This window comes from Oncorhynchus nerka, linkage group LG10 (genome assembly GCF_034236695.1).
Source record: "Oncorhynchus nerka isolate Pitt River linkage group LG10, Oner_Uvic_2.0, whole genome shotgun sequence".
Classification (NCBI taxonomy): Eukaryota; Metazoa; Chordata; class Actinopteri; order Salmoniformes; family Salmonidae; genus Oncorhynchus; species Oncorhynchus nerka.
This window is the reverse complement of record NC_088405.1, coordinates 84,566,380-84,587,463: the sequence shown is the minus strand read 5'-3', so window position 1 is coordinate 84,587,463 and position 21,084 is coordinate 84,566,380. Positions and strand designations below refer to the sequence as shown.

The 21,084-nt window shown below is 45.0% G+C and overlaps 1 protein-coding gene across 2 annotated transcripts in view; it reads left to right on the top strand.

Annotated features, from left to right (window-relative positions):
- Positions 1-21,084, top strand: part of LOC115136144 (protein Jade-1-like) — a 239,888-nt gene that overhangs the window by 18,698 nt on the left and 200,106 nt on the right. The window lies entirely within an intron of this gene.

Below are 21,084 nucleotides of genomic sequence, written 5' to 3'. Positions count from 1 at the left end.
ACTTTTTTGGTTACTACATGATTCCATATGTGTTGTTTCATAGTTTTGATGTTTTCACTATTGGCCGGGGCATGGACTCTTCAAGGTGTCAAAAGTGTTTCACAGGGATGCTGGCCCATGTTGACTCCAATGCTTTACACATTTGTGTCAAGTTGGCTGGATTTCCTTTGGGTAGTGGACCATTCTTGATTCACACGGGAAACCGTTGAGCATGAAAAACCCAGCGAGTTGCAGTTCTTGACGCAAATAGGTGCTCCTGGTACCTAATACCGTACCCTGTTCAAAGGCACTTCAATCTTTGTCCTGCCCATTCATGCTCTGAATGGCACACATACAGAATCCATGTCTCAAGGCTTAAAAATCCTTCCTTAACCTGTTTCCTCCTCATCTACACTGATTTGAAGTGGATTTAACACGTGACATCAATAAGGGCTTTCACCTGGATAGTCTGCCATGGAAAGAGCAGGTGTTCTTTAATGTTTTGTACACTCAGTTTATTTACGGTGAGCTCCAAAAGTATTGGGATAGTGACAAGTGCAAAAGTTAGACGCACAAATATATAATATCTGGCCCTGTGCCCTCTCTGAATCATGGCATTGAACACTTTAGCAGGATTCTTTCTCTTCACAACTAGCTATTTGATTATTGCAGCTCAATGGGTGTAACTTGCTGATGATTTTGATATGTTTTATAAGGAGGATGGGATCCAATTTGTGCGAGGTATTGACATGTTGAAGCACAGAGCTGTCTGTTTAAACTACTGGCACAGAGCTCGGACACTCATGCATACCCCACAAGACATGCCACCAGAGGTCTCTTCACAGTACTACATAGAGCCATGACTACATGGAACTCTATTCCACATCAGATAACTGATGCAAGCAGTAGAATCAGATTTAAAGAACAGGAAAAAATACACCTGGAACAGCGGGGACTGTGAAGCAACACAAACATTGGCACAGACACATGCATACACACACGGTAACATATGCACTATATAAATACGTACACGTGGATTATGTGTTGTAGATATGTGGTAGTGGAGTAGGTGCCTGAAGGTACACACTTAGTGTGTTGTTAGTTCTGTTATGAATGTATTGTAATTAGAGGTCGACCGATTAATCGGAATGGCCGATTTATTAGGGCCGATTTCAAGTTTTCATAACAATCGGAAATCGTGGCCGTTTTTACATTTTATTTTATTTTATTATTTAATCTTTATTTAACTAGGCAAGTCAGTTAAGAACACATTTTTATTTTCAATGACGGCCTAGGAACGGTGGGTTAACTTCCTTGTTCAGGGGTAGAACGACAGATTTTTACCTTGTCAGCTCGGGATTCAATCTTGCAACCTTACAGTTAACTAGTCCAACGCTTCAACCACCTGCCTCTCATTGCACTCCATGAGTAGCCTGCCTGTTACGCGAATGCAGTAAGCCAAGGTAAGTTGCTAGCTAGCATTAAACTTATCTTATAAAAAAACAATCAATCAATCATAATCACTAGTTAACTACATATGGTTGATATTACTATTTTATCTAGCGTGTCCTGCGTTGTATATAATCGATGCGGTGCGTATCATTGCTCCAATGTGTACCTAACCATGAACATCAATGCCTTTCTTAAAATCAATACACAGAAGTATATATTTTTAAACCTGCATATTTAGCTAAAAGAAATCCAGGTTAGTAGGTAATATTAACCAGGTGTAATTGTGTCACTTCTATTGCGTTCATTGCACACAGTCAGTGTATATGCAACAGTTTGGGCTGCCTAATTTGCCATCATTTTACATAATTATGACATAACATTGAAGGTTGTGCAATATAACAGCAATATTTAGACTTATGGATGCCACCCGTTAGATAAAATATCGAACGGTTCCTTATTTCACTGAAAGAATAAACGTCTTGTTTTGGAGATGATAGTTTCCGGATTCGACCATATTAATGCCCTAAGGTTCGTATTTCTGTGTGTTATCATGTTATAACTAAGTGTATGATTTGATACAGCAGTCTGACTGAGCGATGGTAGGCACCAGCAGGCTCGTAAGCATTCATTCAAACAGCACTTTCGTGCGTTTGCCAGCAGCTGCTTATGACTTCAAGCCTATCAACTCCCAAAATTAGGCTGGTGTAACCGATGTGAAATGGCTAGCTAGTTAGCGGGGTGCGCGCTAATAGCGTTTCAAACGTCACTCGCTCTGAGACTTGGAGTAGTTATTCCCCTTGCTCTGCATGGGTTATGCTGCTTTCAGCCCAGGTAGGAGCGAGGAGAGGGATGGAAGCTATACTTTTACACTGGCAATACTAAAGTGCCTATAAGAACATCCAATAGTCAAAGGTTAATTAAATACAAATGGTATAGAGAGAAATAGTCCTATAATAACTACAACCTAAAACATCTTACCTGGGAATATTGAAGACTCATGTTAAAAGGAACCACCAGCTTTCATATGTTCTCATGTTCTGAGCAAGGAACTTCAACTTTAGCTTTCTTACATGGCACATATTGCACTTTTACTTACTTCTCAAACACTTTGTTTTTGCATTATTTAAACCAAATTGAACATGTTTCATTATTTATTTGAGGCTAAATAGATTTTATTGATGTATTATATAAAGTTAAAATAAGTGTTCATTCAGTATTGTTGTAATTGTCATGATCGATTAATCGGTTTCGGCTTTTTTTTGGTCCTCCAATAATCGGTATCGGCGTTGAAAAATCATAATTGGTCGACCTCTAATAGTAATGTTTTTAAAATTGTATAACTGCCTTAGTTTTGCTGGACCGCAGGGAGAGTAGCTGCTGCCTTGGCAGGAACGGATCCATAATAAACCCCAGGAAGAGTAGCTGCTGCCTTTGCAGTAACTAATGAGGATCCATAATAAACCCCAGGAAGAGTAGCGGCTGCCTTGGCAGGAACTATTGGGGATCCATAATAAATACAAATACCTCTCACCATTACAATAACGGGAGGTTATCATTTTTGGAAGGGGTATGTTATTTGTGAGTCTCACCTTCTCACTCATCATTATTCACGATTGTTTCAGGACTATCCGTAATCATTGTAGCATAGACTTTAATGTAGAGGTGTGTGTGTGTGTGTGTCCTAGCTGGGGTAAAGACTCCATGACAGCAGTGCCTGTGATCATGTCATTCTTCGAGTCCTGGCTGCCTCTCATTCAGAGGCTCACAGAGCAGAGAATCGCAACACCTGCCGGGTTACATTGTGGCATATGCCACTACTACTAACTCACTGATGCTTCTCTCCTCTCACATGCTGTTTCTCTCTTTCCCGACTCACTGTACTCCATTCTCTCTGTGGATAGATGGGGAATCAGACATGCACATCTACATAGCAGATATCCTCAGTCTCACCCTTCCCCTGTGCTATAGGCTAACTACCTCTCTGTCTGTGTCGCTCTCTCTGCCTGCCTCTTTTTCTCTCTTTCTATTTCTGCCTGCTTTACTCAGTCTTGTCTCTCTCTCTTTTCACTCCTTTCTTGCTTATCCATCTCCAAAAATAACCGGCTTGCTGTTCTGTTGCGTTCCGGGGAGGCAGAGCGGAGCATAGTGCCCAATAAATCTGTTTTTTATATTTTTTGCCTGATTCAGTTTTTTTTTCTCCCAAATTCAATTTTCTCCGTTTTTAGTTTTTTCAGGTGTTTGTTCTTAATCACATTTTTGTTAATAGAAAAACAAATAAAGGTCGTCTTGTAATTCCACAACAATGCTTAAACCACATCAGGAGACCACTTTTGAGGTCTGGGATTTTTTAAAATGTGTATTATGGGGTGTAGTTATTATGGGGTGTAGTTTATTCCAGTTCTCACCCAGCAAGAGGATGTAGCACACGTGATGGTAGAGTTTGCAAAACAAATACCCACTGGATTGATGAAAATAATCATGATATCACAGGTCCCTACGCTTACATTTAGGAGCACAATGAAAGTATTTGTTCACACTAAATACTTTTGAAAATAGCTACAACAGAATAGATTTTCTTCTATAAATCACAACTTTTATGTGCTCATACTTGACTTTTTCAGTTCGCATACATCTATTCTTCGGTAAGTAAAATGGTTAGAGCCCTTTATCATTCTGCCAGGTAGGCATAGGCTACTTTGTGGTTAACATTTAATTGAGAAGGGTTTGAGAAAGCCTTTCCATCTGCAAGAAGACTTTTCATGAACATCATCGCTAATGGCTACACAAAGTGGTAGACCTATGCACTGCACATACAGAGAAGGGGAATTCACGTTGCCTCTTCGGAAAGTTGCAGGCATTATGAATCACTGATGCTTTCTGTTCATGTCATATGATAAACTTGGGCAAGTAAATACATGTTCAATACATTTAGATTAGTGTTGACACGATACCAGAATTTTACTTCGATACTGATACCAGGTTTCACATCACAATACTCGATACATCACAATACTCGATACCATGGCAAAAAAAGAAGGCATATTAGTCAAAGTCAAAGAATGGCACTTGATCCAGACAGAAACTCAGATACTGCTCTGTTCAATCGTCGGGCATCTTTTGAGTTTAATATCATTACGTTCAATTTTTTTTTACATCACCCTTTTTCAAACAACCATGCATGCATTAATGAATCAGTTATACAATCAATTTGACTTACCAATCTAACTACATAATGGTATTTATTTATTCAAATGGTAAATCTCTATTGATAAACTGGGTAAATCAAGATGTAGGTCTATCAACAATACAGGTGAATGCATATTCAATAGGTGTGTGCATGCATTGATTTTCATGGGGCTACAGATGACAAACAATCTTTTCCCCTTCCATTTGGGACATATTTTATTGTACTGATCAACAACATTTGCATAGAAGTTGCTTCTTTTAAAAAAATGTGCGCGGTCTCTGTAACCAGTAATGATATCATTCAGGAGGCAGTCAGTTCACTGAGGTTTATAATAATAGGATCATCTTTGGGAGAGACTTGAGAGATCGAATAAGTAAATGAATAACGTTTTTGGTGTCAGTCAGCTTTGAAATTAGCCTAATTTGCATTATGGTTAGCATATCACAAAGTACTAGGGTAGTGAATTGATGTTAGCTTTAGCTGTCAGCTAGCAAAGGAAAGTTAGCCTACAAAACTGGAAGCTACTGGTTAATTCTTCCATTTTTAAAGTGATCTAGCCTGTCTGGACATTTTTTGTTGTTTTTCTAACAGTTTCAACAATTCTACTTGCCTTGTCACATTATTCCAAAGTGTATTGACTTCTGTGTAGCAGGAGTGGGAGCTAACATGATGCAGCCCACCCACAAGTGCAGACTAGCAATGAGCATGTGGACCAGGCACAGTGCGCGCTATAACAAGGGCTTGGCTGCGCTCATAGACAGGCTTGATCCGTGAGACCCATTTGACAGAAGTACCAAAAATTATAGTAGCAAACTTTTACATTTTCTAGTATGGAGACATTTTGGTATACCGTGCAACAATAATTTAGATGATTCCCTACTAAGTTCAGTAATCTTTTAAATATCTGGATTCCGTGATTCTGTCTGCATTCTCCGCATCGCAGATTTTATAGGGCCCTAAGAGTAGAGCAGCAGAGGGGTAGCGGGCAGGGGATCTGCCTCCCAGGGGGAACTGCAGGGACACGTTGGTCGTCGCCTGCCTTGTTGCAGCCTTGATTTGCACAAACGGCATTAACACTGCATAGGGCATCCAGCACTTATGTTGCACACACCCTCTCTCCGCTCCTCTGCTTTTTCCACGGAGAGAGAGAGGGGAGAGAAAGGACAATAAAATAAGAACAAACAGAGGGAGATAGTGGAGCTCTCTGGTGGTTTATGCCAGCCTAATGGCAATACTGCATCTTCCCCTACACACACATACACACTTGCCTCAGCAACAGACAGCTTCAGAGAGATGTGTTGTTATGAAGCATTTTATATGCAGGGATTCTTTATCAAACAGCCTGACCTACCAGGTCCTGAAGGAGCTCTCCATGTCCCCTCCCTCCCTGTGTGTGTGTGTCTTAGATCCTGGGATTTGAGAGAGGCTTGTTGCTGGAGAGCGAGATGGAGGCTTGTTGCTGGAGAGAGAGGGATGCTTGTTGGAGAGAGCGAGGCTTGTTGCTGGAGTGAGAGAGAGGGAGAGAGCGAGGCTCATTGCTAGAGAGAGAGGAAGAGAGGCTTGTTGCTGGATGGCAATGCTCGTTGCTGGAGAGCAAGGGTCGTTGCTGGAGAGGGCTCGTTGCTGGAGAAAGGGGCAAGAGGGAGGGAGAGAGGCTTGTTGCTGGAGAGAGGGAGAGGGGAATGCTTGTTGCTGGACAGATAGTGGGAGTTAGACCGAGGCTTGTTGTTGGATAGAGGGCAGGAGAGAGTGTGAGAGAGCGAGGCTTATTGTTGGAGTGAGCGAGAGAGGCTTGTTAATGGAGAGTGAGAGAGTGAGGCTTGTTGCTGGAGAGAGCGATAGGCTTGTTGCTGGAGAGAGCGATAGGCTTGTTGCTTCAGAGAGCGGGAGGGAGAAAGAGAGCGAGGCTCATTGCTGGAGAGAGGTGCTTGTTGCTGGAGGGAGAGAGGAAGAGAGCGAGGGCTTTTCATGGAGAGCGAGGCGTGTTGCTGGAGCGAGCGAGGCGTGTTGCTGGAGCGAGCGAGGCGTGTTGCTGGAGAGAGTGAGGTTTGTTGCTGGAGAGATTGAGAGCGAGGCTCGTTGCTAGAGAGAGAGGGAGAGAGGCTTGTTGCTGGAGGGCAATGCTCGTTGCTGGAGAGGGAGGGATGTTGCTGGAGAGGGCTCGTTGCTGCATAATGGGGCAGGAGGGAGGGAGGCTTGTTGCTGGAAGAGGCGAGACAAGAGACAGAGAGGCTTGTTGATGGAGAGAGCGAGGGAGGCCTGTTGCTGGATAGAGATAGCGGGAGTGAGAGCGAGGCTTGCTGCTGGAGAGAGGGAGAGCAAGGCTTGTTACTGGAGAGAGAGAAATGGGTGTCGTGCTGGAGAGGTTGAGAGAGAGGCTTGTTGCTGGAGAGAGCAAGGGTTGTTGCTGTAGCGTGTACGAGCGAGGCTTGTTGCTGGAGAGAGGGAGGGAGTGAGGTTCATTGCTGGAGGGAGAGCGTGGGAGGCTCGTTGCTGGAAGGAGAGAGGGAGGCTCGTTGCGAGAGAGAGAGATGGGCTTGTTGATGGAGGGAGAGAGATTGGTGTGGACAGAGATGGGCTTGTTGAGAGCGAGGCGTGTTGCTGGAGAGAACGAGAGAGGCTTGTTGCTGGAGAGAGAGAAAGCGAGGCTTGTTTGCGGGAGAGCGAGGCTTGTTGTTGGAGAGCGAGAGAGAGGCTTGTTGCTGGAGAGCGAGAGAGAGGCTTGTTGCTGGAGAGCGAGAGAGAGGCTTGTTGCTGGAGAGCGAGGCTTGTTGCTAGAGAGAGAGGCTTGTTGCTGGAGACAGAGAGAAGCTTGTTGCTGGAGAGTTAGGGAGGCATGTTGCTGGAGAGTTAGGGAGGCATGTTGCTGGAGAGTTAGGGAGGCATGTTGTTGGAGAGTTAGGGAGGCATGTTGCTGGAGAGTTAGGGAGGCATGTTGCTGGAGAGGGAGAGGGAGGCTTGTTGCTGGAGAGAGAGTGGGAGGCTTGTTGCTGGAGAGAGGGAAGCTTGTTGCTGGAGAGTTGGGGAGGCTTGTTGCTGGAGAGCGAGAAAGTGAGGCTTGTTTGCGGGAGAGCGAGGCTTGTTGCTGGAGAGAGTGAGAGCGAGGCTTGTTGCTGGAGAGAGTGAGAGCGAGGCTTGTTGCTGGAGAGAGGGAAGCTTGTTGCTGGAGAGTTAGGGAGGCTTGTTGCTGGAGAGTTAGGGAGGCTTGTTTCTAGAGAGGGAGTTAGACAGCGAGGCTTGTTGTTGGATAGAGAGCAGGAGAGAGTGAGAGAGAGCGAGGCTTATTGTTGGAGTGAGCGAGAGAGGCTTGTTAATGGAGAGTGAGAGAGTGAGGCTTGTTGCTGGAGAGCGAGCGATAGGCTTGTTGCTGGAGAGAGCAATAGGCTTGTTGCTTCAGAGAGCGAGAGGGAGAAAGAGAGGGAGGCTCATTGCTGGAGAGAGGTGCTTGTTGCTGGAGGGAGAGAGGAAGAGAGCGAGGGCTTTTCATGGAGAGCGAGGGATGTTGCTGGAGAGGGCTCGTTGCTGCATAATGGGGCAAGAGGGAGGGAGAGAGGCTTGTTGATGGAGAGAGGGAGGCTTGTTGTTGGAAGAGGCGAGAGCAAGAGACAGAGGCTTGTTGATGGAGAGAGGGAGGCTTGTTGCTGGAGAGCAATATCTAGGCTTGTTGCTGGAGAGAGAGAGAGAGAGTGGCTCGTTGCTGGAGAAAGCGGGAGGGAGCGAGGCTTGTTGTTGGAGAGAGGGAGGGAGGGAGTGAGGTTCATTGCTGGAGGGAGAGCGAGGGAGGCTCGTTGCTGGAACGAGAGAGGGAGGCTCGTTGCTGGAGAGAGCGAGAGAGAGAGATGGGCTTGTTGATGGAGGGAGAGAGATTGGTGTGGACAGAGATGGGCTTGTTGAGAGCGAGTCGTGTTGCTGGAGAGAACGAGAGAGGCTTGTTGCTGGAGAGAGCGAGAGGCTTGTTGCTGGAGAGAGCGAGAGGCTTGTTGCTGGAGAGAGCGAGAGGCTTGTTGATGGAGAGAGAGACTGAGGCTTGTTGCTGGAGAGAGAGATGGGTGTCGTGCTGGAGAGAGAGATGGGTGTCGTGCTGGAGAGAGAGCGGGAGAAAGAGGGAGTTAGAGAGCGCAGCTTGTTGCTGGAGAGGGAGAGAGTATATTTTTGAGAGAGAGAGAGAGGGAGGCTTGTTGCTTGCGAGAGTGAGGCTTGTTGCTGGAGAGGGAGAGAGTATCTTTTTGAGAGAGAGAGAGAGGGAGGCTTGTTGCTTGCGAGAGTGAGGCTTGTTGCTGGAGAGAGCGAGAGGCTTGTTGCTGGAGAGAGCGAGAGGCTTGTTGCTGGAGAGAGCGAGAGGCTTGTTGCTGGAGAGAGCGAGAGGCTTGTTGCTGGAGAGAGCGCGAGAGGCTTGTTGCTGGAGAGAGCGCGAGAGGCTTGTTGCTGGAGAGAGCGCGAGAGGCTTGTTGCTGGAGAGAGCGAGAGGGGCGTGTTGCTGGAGAGAGCGAGAGAGGCTTGTTGCTGGAGAGAGTGAGAGAGGCTTGTTGCTGGAGAGCCGGAGAGAGAGACATGCTTGTTGCTGGAGAGGGAGAGAGCGAGACAGGCTTGTTGCTGGAGAGCCAGAGAGAGAGGCTTGTTGCTGGAGAGCCAGAGAGAGAGGCTTGTTGCTGGAGAGCCAGAGAGAGAGGCTTGTTGCTAGAGAGCCAGAGAGAGACATGCTTGTTGCTGGAAAGAGGAAGAGAGAGGCTTGTTGTTGGAGAGAGGCTTGTTGCTAGAGAGCGAGATGGATGCTTGTTGCTAGAGAGCGAGATGGATGCTTGTTGCTGGAGAGAGCGAGAGGCTTGTTGCTGGAGAGAGCGAGAGGCTTGTTGCTGGAGAGAGCGAGAGGGGCGTGTTGCTGGAGAGAGCGAGAGAGGCTTGTTGCTGGAGAGAGTGAGAGAGGCTTGTTGCTGGAGAGAGGCTTGTTGCTGGAGAGAGCGAGAGAGGCTTGTTGCTGGAGAGCCGGAGAGAGACATGCTTGTTGCTGGAGAGGGAGAGAGACATGCTTGTTGCTGTAGAGCCAGAGACAGAGGCTTGTTGCTAGAGAGGGAGAGAGACATGCTTGTTGCTGGAAAGAGGAAGAGAGAGGCTTGTTTTTGGGGAGAGAGAGAGAGAGGCTTGTTGTTGGAGAGAGGCTTGTTGCTAGAGAGCGAGATGGATGCTTGTTGCTGGCGAGTGAGAGAGCAAGAGAGAGGCTTGTTGCTGGAGAGCGAGAGAGTGAGCGAGAGAGAGGCTTGAAACCGGAAGAGAGTTTTCTAGTTGATGGAGAGACAGGCCAGGCAGACAGGCCAGGCACGCTGGCAGGGAGGCAGACAGGCCAGGCACGCTGGCAGGGAGGCAGACAGGCCAGGCACGCTGGCAGGGAGGCAGACAGGCCAGGCACGCTGGCAGGGAGGCAGACAGGCAGTAACTATCCATTTCAGAGGCTCTGTGTCAGAATTAGCCTTCTAATGAGCTTGGCAGTCATCTCTCAGCACTTTGAAAGACCAGGCAGAGACACACACACACACACACACACACACACACACACACACACACACACACACACACACACAGACTCTCACGGAAATGACCAGGCAGCTCACTTTGGCACTCTCAGACAGTTTTGGGATGCAGCCTTTTCAGCCTGCGGCCTCCATCCATGCAGCTCAGTCATCACACACAGCCCTCCCCAGTGAGTGAGTCAGTTAGGGGGTGTGTGTGTACGGTGGGTGCCACTCGGCACCCTGTCAATGAGGCCAGGGGCAGCAGAGACATGTCCCTTTGTAGTGACACCATGAAGAGACTGTTGTGGGAAGGACCAGGCATGTTTTGGCCTGTCTCCTCTCTGTGTAGCGTGAGCAGGCATGAGGACACACTGGGCAATTCCACGGTACGTTTTGACTTTAAAGTGTTTGCTGAACAAAAAACATTGATTTCAAAGTTTAACAAACCAAAAACGTATTTGATTGATTTCCACTGACAAAAACAAAATACATGGAATTGTGGTCATTTCCCTTACATTTTTATGGGACCGAATTTGACAAAAATGGAGGTAAATATCTGCTCCGAATTAAGATTCCAAGATGTCTGCAGAAAGAATGGGGTGTCAGCTATGAAATGGCACCTTGACTTTGATAAAATCTCTTTTAGTTATTGAACTACTACTGTAAGTGTAGTGGATTTACACCCGGGAACGGAATAACAGTAATGGAATTGAATCAAGGTTCCCTGATCTTCGGAAAAGTAGGGACAGATTTTTGACTTGTCCAAAGCACAAGGCACTTGTCCCAACAAAAACAAAAAGGTCTCCAACACCATTTTTATATAATTGTATGATGCAATGAACCACTTTACAAACAAGATGCATTACTATGTATTTTACCATAGAGAATCAGACAAAAATGTAGGCTACACTCTGCCTGTTCAGGGAGATCGTTCAAGATTGACGTCGAAATAGGACGTCTAGCCATGTCCTGAGGATGTCGGAAAATGGCTTCAGAACCGACCACTAGGGGGCAACAGTGAGTGCTATTGCCATCAAGTAGGTTGGGTTTTGCTAGGGCATTGTGGACAGGGGTGGTGGATGGGCAAAATCCCATGACTCTGGATCAGATGATTGCGTGTTTGATCCCAGTCGTGGAAACTCCTTTTTAATATCTTGTTTTAACCCTGTTCCAAACTGTAACCATTTTGAATAAGCGCCTAGACTTAACCCGTAACTACAATTTTTACATTTGGAGAAAGGGAACAGTGTAGAGCACCAGGGGCAACGTAAACTCTTTGAAATTTGACGTTTTGGAGAACGTGGATGAATGTCTTATTCTGCAGTGAGAGCTTGTTGGACTATTGGCTCTTTGCATATTCAAACCTGTTTCAAAATACAACACTGCCCCTTTAAGGCTGTCTTGGCGGATGGTTGGCCACCCTTGGCAGTTTATAAAATATTGCAAAATTACAATTACAACCAAACACTTTTTATTTCTTCCCTTCAGGGCTAAAAAATAAGGGCGTCCTATCATCCCTGTGACGATAAAATATGTCTACGTTTTAAACGAACTCTGGGACAGTTCTGTGACGACAGATCCAAAATTCATATAACTACTGCATATAAAAAAAGCCATGTGGCTGATGCAATAGATCAGACCGTTTTAGCTTAAAATGTTGACAACATTTTGTTTCTTCATATGAAAAGCTCAACAATGCGCACATGGCTGTAGGCCATGCTGGAATATTCCAAAATGCAATTAGTGGGAAAACACTGTTCTCAAAAGCGCACCTCATGGGTGAGCGGTTTCCTGTGACTGAGATGAAAAATATCTGACTCATCAACTAGCATGGGTTACTAATACAACTAGGATTATCATCAACTAGCATGAGTTACTAAAACGACTAGGATTATCATCAACTAGCATGAGTTACTAAAACGACTAGGATTATCATCAACTAGCATGGGTTACTAAAACGACCAGGATTATCATCAACTAGCATGGGTTACTAATACGACTAGGATTATCATCAACTAGCATGAGTTACTAAAACGACCAGGATTATCATCAACTAGCATGGGTTACTAATACGACTAGGATTATCATCAACTAGCATGAGTTACTAATACGACTAGGATTATCATCAACTAGCATGAGTTACTAATACGACTAGGATTATCATCAACTAGCATGAGTTACTAAAACGACTAGGATTATCATCAACTAGCATGGGTTACTAATACGACTAGGATTATCATCAACTAGCATGGGTTACTAATACGACTAGGATTATCATCAACTAGCATGGGTTACTAATACGACTAGGATTATCATCAACTAGCATGGGTTACTAATACGACTAGGATTATCATCAACTAGCATGGGTTACTAATATGACTAGGATTATCATCAACTAGCATGGGTTACTAATTCGACTAGGATTATCATCAACTAGCATGGGTTACTAATACGACTAGGATTATCATCCAATTGTTTATTCCAGTGGTAGTGGTCTCTGCATATTGTTCATTCCAGCGGTAGTGGTCTCTGCAGATGGTTTATTCCAGTGGTAGAGGTCTCTGCACATGGTTTATTCCAGTGGTAGTGGTCTCTGCAGATGGTTTATTCCAGTGGTAGTGGTCTCTGCATATTGTTTATTCCAGTGGTAGTGGTCTCTGCATATTGTTTATTCCAGTGGTAGTGGTCTCTGCAGATGGTTTATTCCAGTGGTAGTGGTCTCTGCATATTGTTCATTCCAGTGGTAGAGGTCTCTGCAGATGGTTTATTCCAGTGGTAGTGGTCTCTGCATATTGTTAATTCCAGTGGTAGCTGTCTCTGCAGATTGTTTATTCCAGTGGTAGTGGTCTCTGCAGATGGTTTATTCCAGTGGTCTCTGCAGAGTTTATTCCATGGTAGTGGTCTCTGTTTATTCCAGTGGTAGTGGTCTCTGCAGATTGTTTATTCCAGTGGTAGTGGTCTCTGCAGATGGTTTATTCCAGTGGTAGTGGTCTCTGCAGATGGTTTATTCCAGTGGTAGAGATTGTAGTGGTCTCTGCAGATGGTTTATTCCAGTGGTAGTGGTCTCTGCAGATTGTTAATTGCAGTGGTAGTGGTCTCTGCAGATTGTTTATTCCAGTGGTAGTGGTCTCTGCAGATGGTTTATTCCAGCGGCAGTGGTCTCTGCAGATGGTTTATTCCAGTGGTAGAGGTCTCTGCAGATGGTTTATTCCAGTGGTAGTGGTCTCTGCATATTGTTTATTCCAGTGGTAGTGGTCTCTGCATATTGTTTATTCCAGTGGTAGTGGTCTCTGCAGATGGTTTATTCCAGTGGTAGTGGTCTCTGCATATTGTTCATTCCAGTGGTAGAGGTCAAATCAAATCAAATTTATTTATATAGCCCTTCGTACATCAGCTGATATCTCAAAGTGCTGTACAGAAACCCAGCCTAAAACCCCAAACAGCAAACAATGCAGGTGTAAAAGCACGGTGGCTAGGAAAAACTCCCTAGAAAGGCCAAAACCTAGGAAGAAACCTAGAGAGGAACCAGGCTATGTGGGGTGGCCAGTCCTCTTCTGGCTGTGCCGGGTAGAGATTATAACAGAACATGACCAAGATGTTCAAATGTTCATAAATGACCAGCATGGTCGAATAATAATAAGGCAGAACAGTTGAAACTGGAGCAGCAGCATGGCCAGGTGGACTGGGGACAGCAAGGAGTCATCATGTCAGGTAGTCCTGGGACATGGTCCTAGGGCCCAGGCCAGTTGAAACTGGAGCAGCAGCATGGCCAGGTGGACTGGGGACAGCAAGGAGTCATCATGTCAGGTAGTCCTGGGGCACGGTCCTAGGGCTCAGGTCCTCCGAGAGAGAGAGAAAGAAAGAGAGAATTAGAGAGAGCATATGTGGGGTGGCCAGTCCTCTTCTGGCTGTGCCGGGTGGAGATTATAACAGAACGTGGCCAAGATGTTCAAATGTTCATAAATGACCAGCATGGTTGAATAATAGTAAGGCAGAACAGTTGAAACTGGAGCAGCAGCATGGCCAGGTGGACTGGGGACAGCAAGGAGTCATCATGTCAGGTAGTCCTGGGACATGGTCCTAGGGCCCAGGCCAGTTGAAACTGGAGCAGCAGCATGGCCAGGTGGACTGGGGACAGCAAGGAGTCATCATGTCAGGTAGTCCTGGGGCATGGTCCTAGGGCTCAGGTCCTCCGAGAGAGAGAAAGAAAGAGAGAAGGAGAGAATTAGAGAACGCACACTTAGATTCACACAGGACACCGAATAGGACAGGAGAAGTACTCCAGATATAACAAACTGACCCTAGCCCCCCGACACATAAACTAATGCAGCATAAATACTGGAGGCTGAGACAGGAGGGGTCAGGAGACACTGTGGCCCCAACCCGAGGACACCCCCGGACAGGGCCAAACAGGAAGGATATAGACCCAGAGGTCTCTGCAGATGGTTTATTCCAGTGGTAGTGGTCTCTGCATATTGTTAATTCCAGTGGTAGCTGTCTCTGCAGATTGTTAATTCCAGCGGTAGTGGTCTCTGCAGATTGTTTATTCCAGTGGTAGTGGTCTCTGCAGATGGTTTGTTCCAGTGGTAGTGGTCTCTGCAGATGGTTTATTCCAGTGGTAGTGGTCTCTGCAGATTGTTTATTCCAGTGGTAGTGGTCTCTGCATATTGTTTATTCCAGTGGTAGTGGTCTCTGCATATTGTTTATTCCAGTGGTAGTGGTCTCTGCAGATGGTTTATTCCAGTGGTAGTGGTCTCTGCATATTGTTCATTCCAGTGGTAGAGGTCTCTGCAGATGGTTTATTCCAGTGGTAGTGGTCTCTGCATATTGTTAATTCCAGTGGTAGCTGTCTCTGCAGATTGTTAATTCCAGCGGTAGTGGTCTCTGCAGATTGTTTATTCCAGTGGTAGTGGTCTCTGCAGATGGTTTGTTCCAGTGGTAGTGGTCTCTGCAGATGGTTTATTCCAGTGGTAGTGGTCTCTGCAGATTGTTTATTCCAGTGGTAGTGGTCTCTGCAGATGGTTTATTCTAGTGGTAGTGGTCTATGCAGATGGTTTATTCCAGTGGTAGAGGTTGTAGTGGTCTCTGCAGATGGTTTATTCCAGTGGTAGTGGTCTCTGCAGATTGTTAATTGCAGCGGTAGTGGTCTCTGCAGATGGTTTATTCCAGCGGTAGTGGTCTCTGCAGATGGTTTATTCCAGTGGTAGAGGTCTCTGCAGATTGTTTATTCTAGTGGTAGTGGTCTCTGCAGATGGTTTATTCCAGTGGTAGTGGTCTCTGCATATTGTTTATTCCAGTGGTAGTGGTCTCTGCATATTGTTTATTCCAGTGGTAGTGGTCTCTGCAGATGGTTTATTCCAGTGGTAGTGGTCTCTGCATATTGTTCATTCCAGTGGTAGAGGTCTCTGCAGATGGTTTATTCCAGTGGTAGTGGTCTCTGCATATTGTTAATTCCAGTGGTAGCTGTCTCTGCAGATTGTTTATTCCAGTGGTAGTGGTCTCTGCAGATGGTTTGTTCCAGTGGTAGTGGTCTCTGCAGATGGTTTATTCCAGTGGTAGTGGTCTCTGCAGATTGTTTATTCCAGTGGTAGTGGTCTCTGCAGATGGTTTATTCCAGTGGTAGTGGTCTATGCAGATGGTTTATTCCAGTGGTAGAGGTTGTAGTGGTCTCTGCAGATGGTTTATTCCAGTGGTAGTGGTCTCTGCAGATTGTTAATTGCAGCGGTAGTGGTCTCTGCAGATTGTTTATTCCAGTGGTAGTGGTCTCTGCAGATGGTTTATTCCAGCGGTAGTGGTCTCTGCAGATGGTTTATTCCAGTGGTAGAGGTCTCTGCAGATTGTTTATTCTAGTGGTAGGGGTCTCTGCAGATGGTTTATTCCAGTGGTAGTGGTCTCTGCAGATGGTTTATTCCAGTGGTAGTGGTCTCTGCAGATGGTTTATTCCAGTGGTAGAGATTGTAGTGGTCTCTGCAGATGGTTTATTCCAGTGGTAGTGGTCTCTGCAGATTGTTAATTGCAGTGGTAGTGGTCTCTGCAGATTGTTTATTCCAGTGGTAGTGGTCTCTGCAGATGGTTTATTCCAGCGGCAGTGGTCTCTGCAGATGGTTTATTCCAGTGGTAGAGGTCTCTGCAGATGGTTTATTCCAGTGGTAGTGGTCTCTGCATATTGTTTATTCCAGTGGTAGTGGTCTCTGCATATTGTTTATTCCAGTGGTAGTGGTCTCTGCAGATGGTTTATTCCAGTGGTAGTGGTCTCTGCATATTGTTCATTCCAGTGGTAGAGGTCTCTGCAGATGGTTTATTCCAGTGGTAGTGGTCTCTGCATATTGTTAATTCCAGTGGTAGCTGTCTCTGCAGATTGTTAATTCCAGCGGTAGTGGTCTCTGCAGATTGTTTATTCCAGTGGTAGTGGTCTCTGCAGATGGTTTGTTCCAGTGGTAGTGGTCTCTGCAGATGGTTTATTCCAGTGGTAGTGGTCTCTGCAGATTGTTTATTCCAGTGGTAGTGGTCTCTGCAGATGGTTTATTCTAGTGGTAGTGGTCTATGCAGATGGTTTATTCCAGTGGTAGAGGTTGTAGTGGTCTCTGCAGATGGTTTATTCCAGTGGTAGTGGTCTCTGCAGATTGTTAATTGCAGCGGTAGTGGTCTCTGCAGATGGTTTATTCCAGCGGTAGTGGTCTCTGCAGATGGTTTATTCCAGTGGTAGAGGTCTCTGCAGATTGTTTATTCTAGTGGTAGTGGTCTCTGCAGATGGTTTATTCCAGTGGTAGTGGTCTCTGCAGATGGTTTATTCCAGTGGTAGTGGTCTCTGCAGATGGTTTATTCCAGTGGTAGAGATTGTAGTGGTCTCTGCAGATGGTTTATTCCAGTGGTAGTGGTCTCTGCAGATTGTTAATTGCAGCGGTAGTGGTCTCTGCAGATTGTTTATTCCAGTGGTAGTGGTCTCTGCAGATGGTTTATTCCAGCGGCAGTGGTCTCTGCAGATGGTTTATTCCAGTGGTAGAGGTCTCTGCAGATGGTTTATTCCAGTGGTAGTGGTCTCTGCAGATGGTTTATTCCAGTGGTAGTGGTCTCTTCATGTTGTTCATTCCAGTGGTAGAGGTCTCTGCAGATGGTTCATTCCAGTGGTAGTGGTCTCTGCATATTGTTCATTCCAGTGATAGAGGTCTCTGCAGATGGTTAATTCCAGTGGTAGTGGTCTCTGCATATTGTTCATTCCAGTGGTAGAGGTCTCTGCAGATGGTTAATTCCAGTGGTAGTGGTCTCTGCAGATGGTTTATTCCAGCGGTATAAAAAATAGTTATTCTACTACTACTACTATTAGCATACTACTATTACTGGTCTACTACTACTACTACTACTACTATTAGCATACTACTATTACTGGTATAATACTACTACTACTACTACTACTATTATTAGCATACTACTATTACTAGTATAATACTACTATTACTAGTATAATACTACTAATAGTATTAGAATACTACTAATAGTATTAGCATACTACTACTACTACTACTACTACTACTACTACTACTAGCATACTACTATTACTAGTATAATACTACTACTAGTACTAGCATACTACTACCACTACTACTACTACTACTATTAGCATACTACTACTACTACTACTACTACTACTATTATTATTATTAGCAGCATACTACTACCACTACTACTACTAGCATACTACTACTACTACTACTATTAGTATACTACTACCACTACTACTACTAGCATACTACTACTAGTACTACTACTACCACTACTACTACTAGCATACTACTACTAGTACTACTACTATTGGCATACTACTACTACTATTACTGGTATAATACTACTACTAGTACTAGCGTACTACTACCACTACTACTACTACTACTATTAGCATACTACTACTACTACTGTTAGCATACTACCATTACTAGTATAATACTAGTACTAGCATACTACTACTACTACTACTATTATTATTAGCATACTACTATCACTACTACTACTAGCATACTACTACTACTACTACTACTACTATTGCCATACTACTACTACTACTACTACTACTACTAGCATACTACTACTACTATTACTAGTATAATACTGCTACTAGTACTAGCATACTACTACCACTACTACTACTACTATTAGCCTACTACTACTACTACTACTACTACTACTACTAGCATACTACTACCACTACTACTACTATTAGCATACTACTACTTATACTACTAGTACTACTACTACTACTACTAGCATACTACTACTAGTACTACTACTACTACTACTACTATTAGCATACTACTACTTATACTACTAGTAGTACTACCACTACTACTACTACTACTACTACTACTACTACTATTGACATACTACTACTACTATTATTATTAGCATACTACTACTACTACTACTACTAGCATACTACTACTACTACTAGTAGTATTAGCATACTACTATTACTAGTATAATACTGCTACTAGTACTAGCATACTAATACTACTAGTACTACTACTGCTACTACTACCACTACTACTACTATTAGCATACTACTACTTATACTACTAGTACTACTACTACTAGCATACTACTACTTATACTACTAGTACTACTACTACTACTATTAGCATACTACTACTAGTACTACTACTACTACCACTACTACTACTAGCATACTACTACTACTACTACTACTATTGGCATACTACTACTACTACTACTACTATTATTAGCATACTACTACCACTACTACTACTAGCATACTACTACTACTACTACTACTACTACTACTATTGCACTACTACTACTACTACTACTACTAGTATTAGCATACTACTATTACTAGTATAATACTGCTACTAGTACTAGCATACTACTACCACTACTACTACTACTACTATTAGCCTACTACTACTAATACTACTAGTACTACTACTACTACTACTACTAGCATACTACTACTACTACCACTACTACTACTATTAGCATACTACTACTTATACTACTAGTACTACTACTACTTCAACTACTAGCATACTACTACTACTAGCATACTACTACTACTACTACTACTACTATTATTAGCATACTACTACTACTAGCATACTACTACTACTAATACTACTTCTACTATTAGCATACTACTATTACTAGTATACTACTATTACTAGTGCTAGCATACTACTACTACTACTACTACTATTAGCATACTACTACTACTACTGCTACTACTACTACTACGATTAGCATTCTACTATTACTACTACTAGCTTACTACTACTACTACTACTACTACTACTACTACTACTACTACTACTATTAACATACTACTATTACTAGTATAATACTACTACTACTACTACTACTACAGATGGACTGGCACTACCTGTTTCGCTATCCCGTGCCGCCATTCACAAGTAGGCAATTTGAGGCATGCGTGAAAAGAGGGGCATAGTAGAGTCACAGCACAGTAATGTAATCCATCTTGGCCACAATGCAAACAATGGCCTGCCAACTACTACATTACAGTATGTGTAGCGAGAGAGAGAAGGGGAAAAGACAGGGGAGTGGAATACCATACTAGAGCTCTCTCTCTGAGACAAAGCGAGCACTCTCCCCCTTTATCTCTCTCGGTCTCGGCCTCTCTCTGTCTCTCTATCTCTCTCTGAGAGGGTTTTTATCTCTCTCTCTCTCTCTCTCTGAGAGGGTGTTATCTCTCTCTCTCTCTCTCTCTCTCGCTCTCACTCCCTCTCTGAGACGGCGCGCTCTCCCTTGCTCTCCCTCTCTGAGACGGCGCGCTCTCCCTTGCTCTCCCTCTCTGAGATGGCACGCTCTCTCTTGCTCTCCCTCTCTGAGACGGCGTGCTCTCCCTTGCTCTCCCTCTCTGAGACGGCGCTCTCTCCCTTGCTCTCCATCTCTGATACGGGGCACTCTCTCTTGCTCTCCCTCTCTGAGACGGCGCGCTCTCCCTCTCTGAGACGGCGCGCTCTCCCTCTCTGAGACGGCGCGCTCTCCCTCTCTGAGACGGCGCGCTCTCCCTCTCTGAGACGGCGCGCTCTCTCTCTCTGAGACGGCGCGCTCTCCCTCTCTGAGTGGGTGTTATCTCTCTCTCTTTTTGAGAGGGCGTTATCTCTCTCGCTCTCTGAGAGGGCGGTCTTGCTCCCTGGGAGGGCGACACGCTCTGCCTTGCTCTCCCTCTCTGAGACGGCGCGCTCTCCCTTGCTCTCCCTCTCTGAGACGGCACGCTCTCCCTTGCTCTCCCTCTCTGAGATGGCGCACTCTCTCTTGCTCTCCCTCTCTGAGACGGCGCGCTCTCTCTTGCTCTCCCTCTCTGAGTGGGTGTTATCTCTCTCTTTGTGAGAGGGCGTTATCTCTCTCGCTCTCTGAGAGGGCGTTATCTCTCTCGCTCTCTGAGAGCTCGCTCTCTGAGAGGGCGCTCTCGCTCCCTGGGAGGGCGACGCGCTCTCCCTTGCTCTCCCTCTCTGAGACGGCGCGCTCTCTCTCGCTCTCCCTCTCTGAGACAGCGCGCTCTCTCTTTGTTCGCTCTCTCGCTCTTTCTCTCTCTCATACGGCGTGCTCTGAGACGGCGCTCTCTCTCTCTCCTCTCTGTGCTGTGGAGTACGGCTCCTCTGGGGGAAACCTGTTCTACATTTAAGAGTTTCTGCTGAAAAAGGATCTCAAACACAATTTTTTATTTTATTCTTTATACATCTGTTATTCCTGTTTAACGAATGCGGACCTCTTTCTCTCCATGGATGAGGAAATGATTCGATCTTGACAAGGATTTTGTTTCATAGTTGCAATGGAGGGAGAGGAATAGAAAAAGAGAGAGCGAGTGAGAAAGGGAAAAACCACACAGGTTTTCTTCCCAGTTGAAAAGCTGTCAGTCAAACTCCAGTCTGTGTTTTTTCCTTCTCATGTGAAGGGGAGAAGATGAGTTGCTGTCTCCCTGTCTTC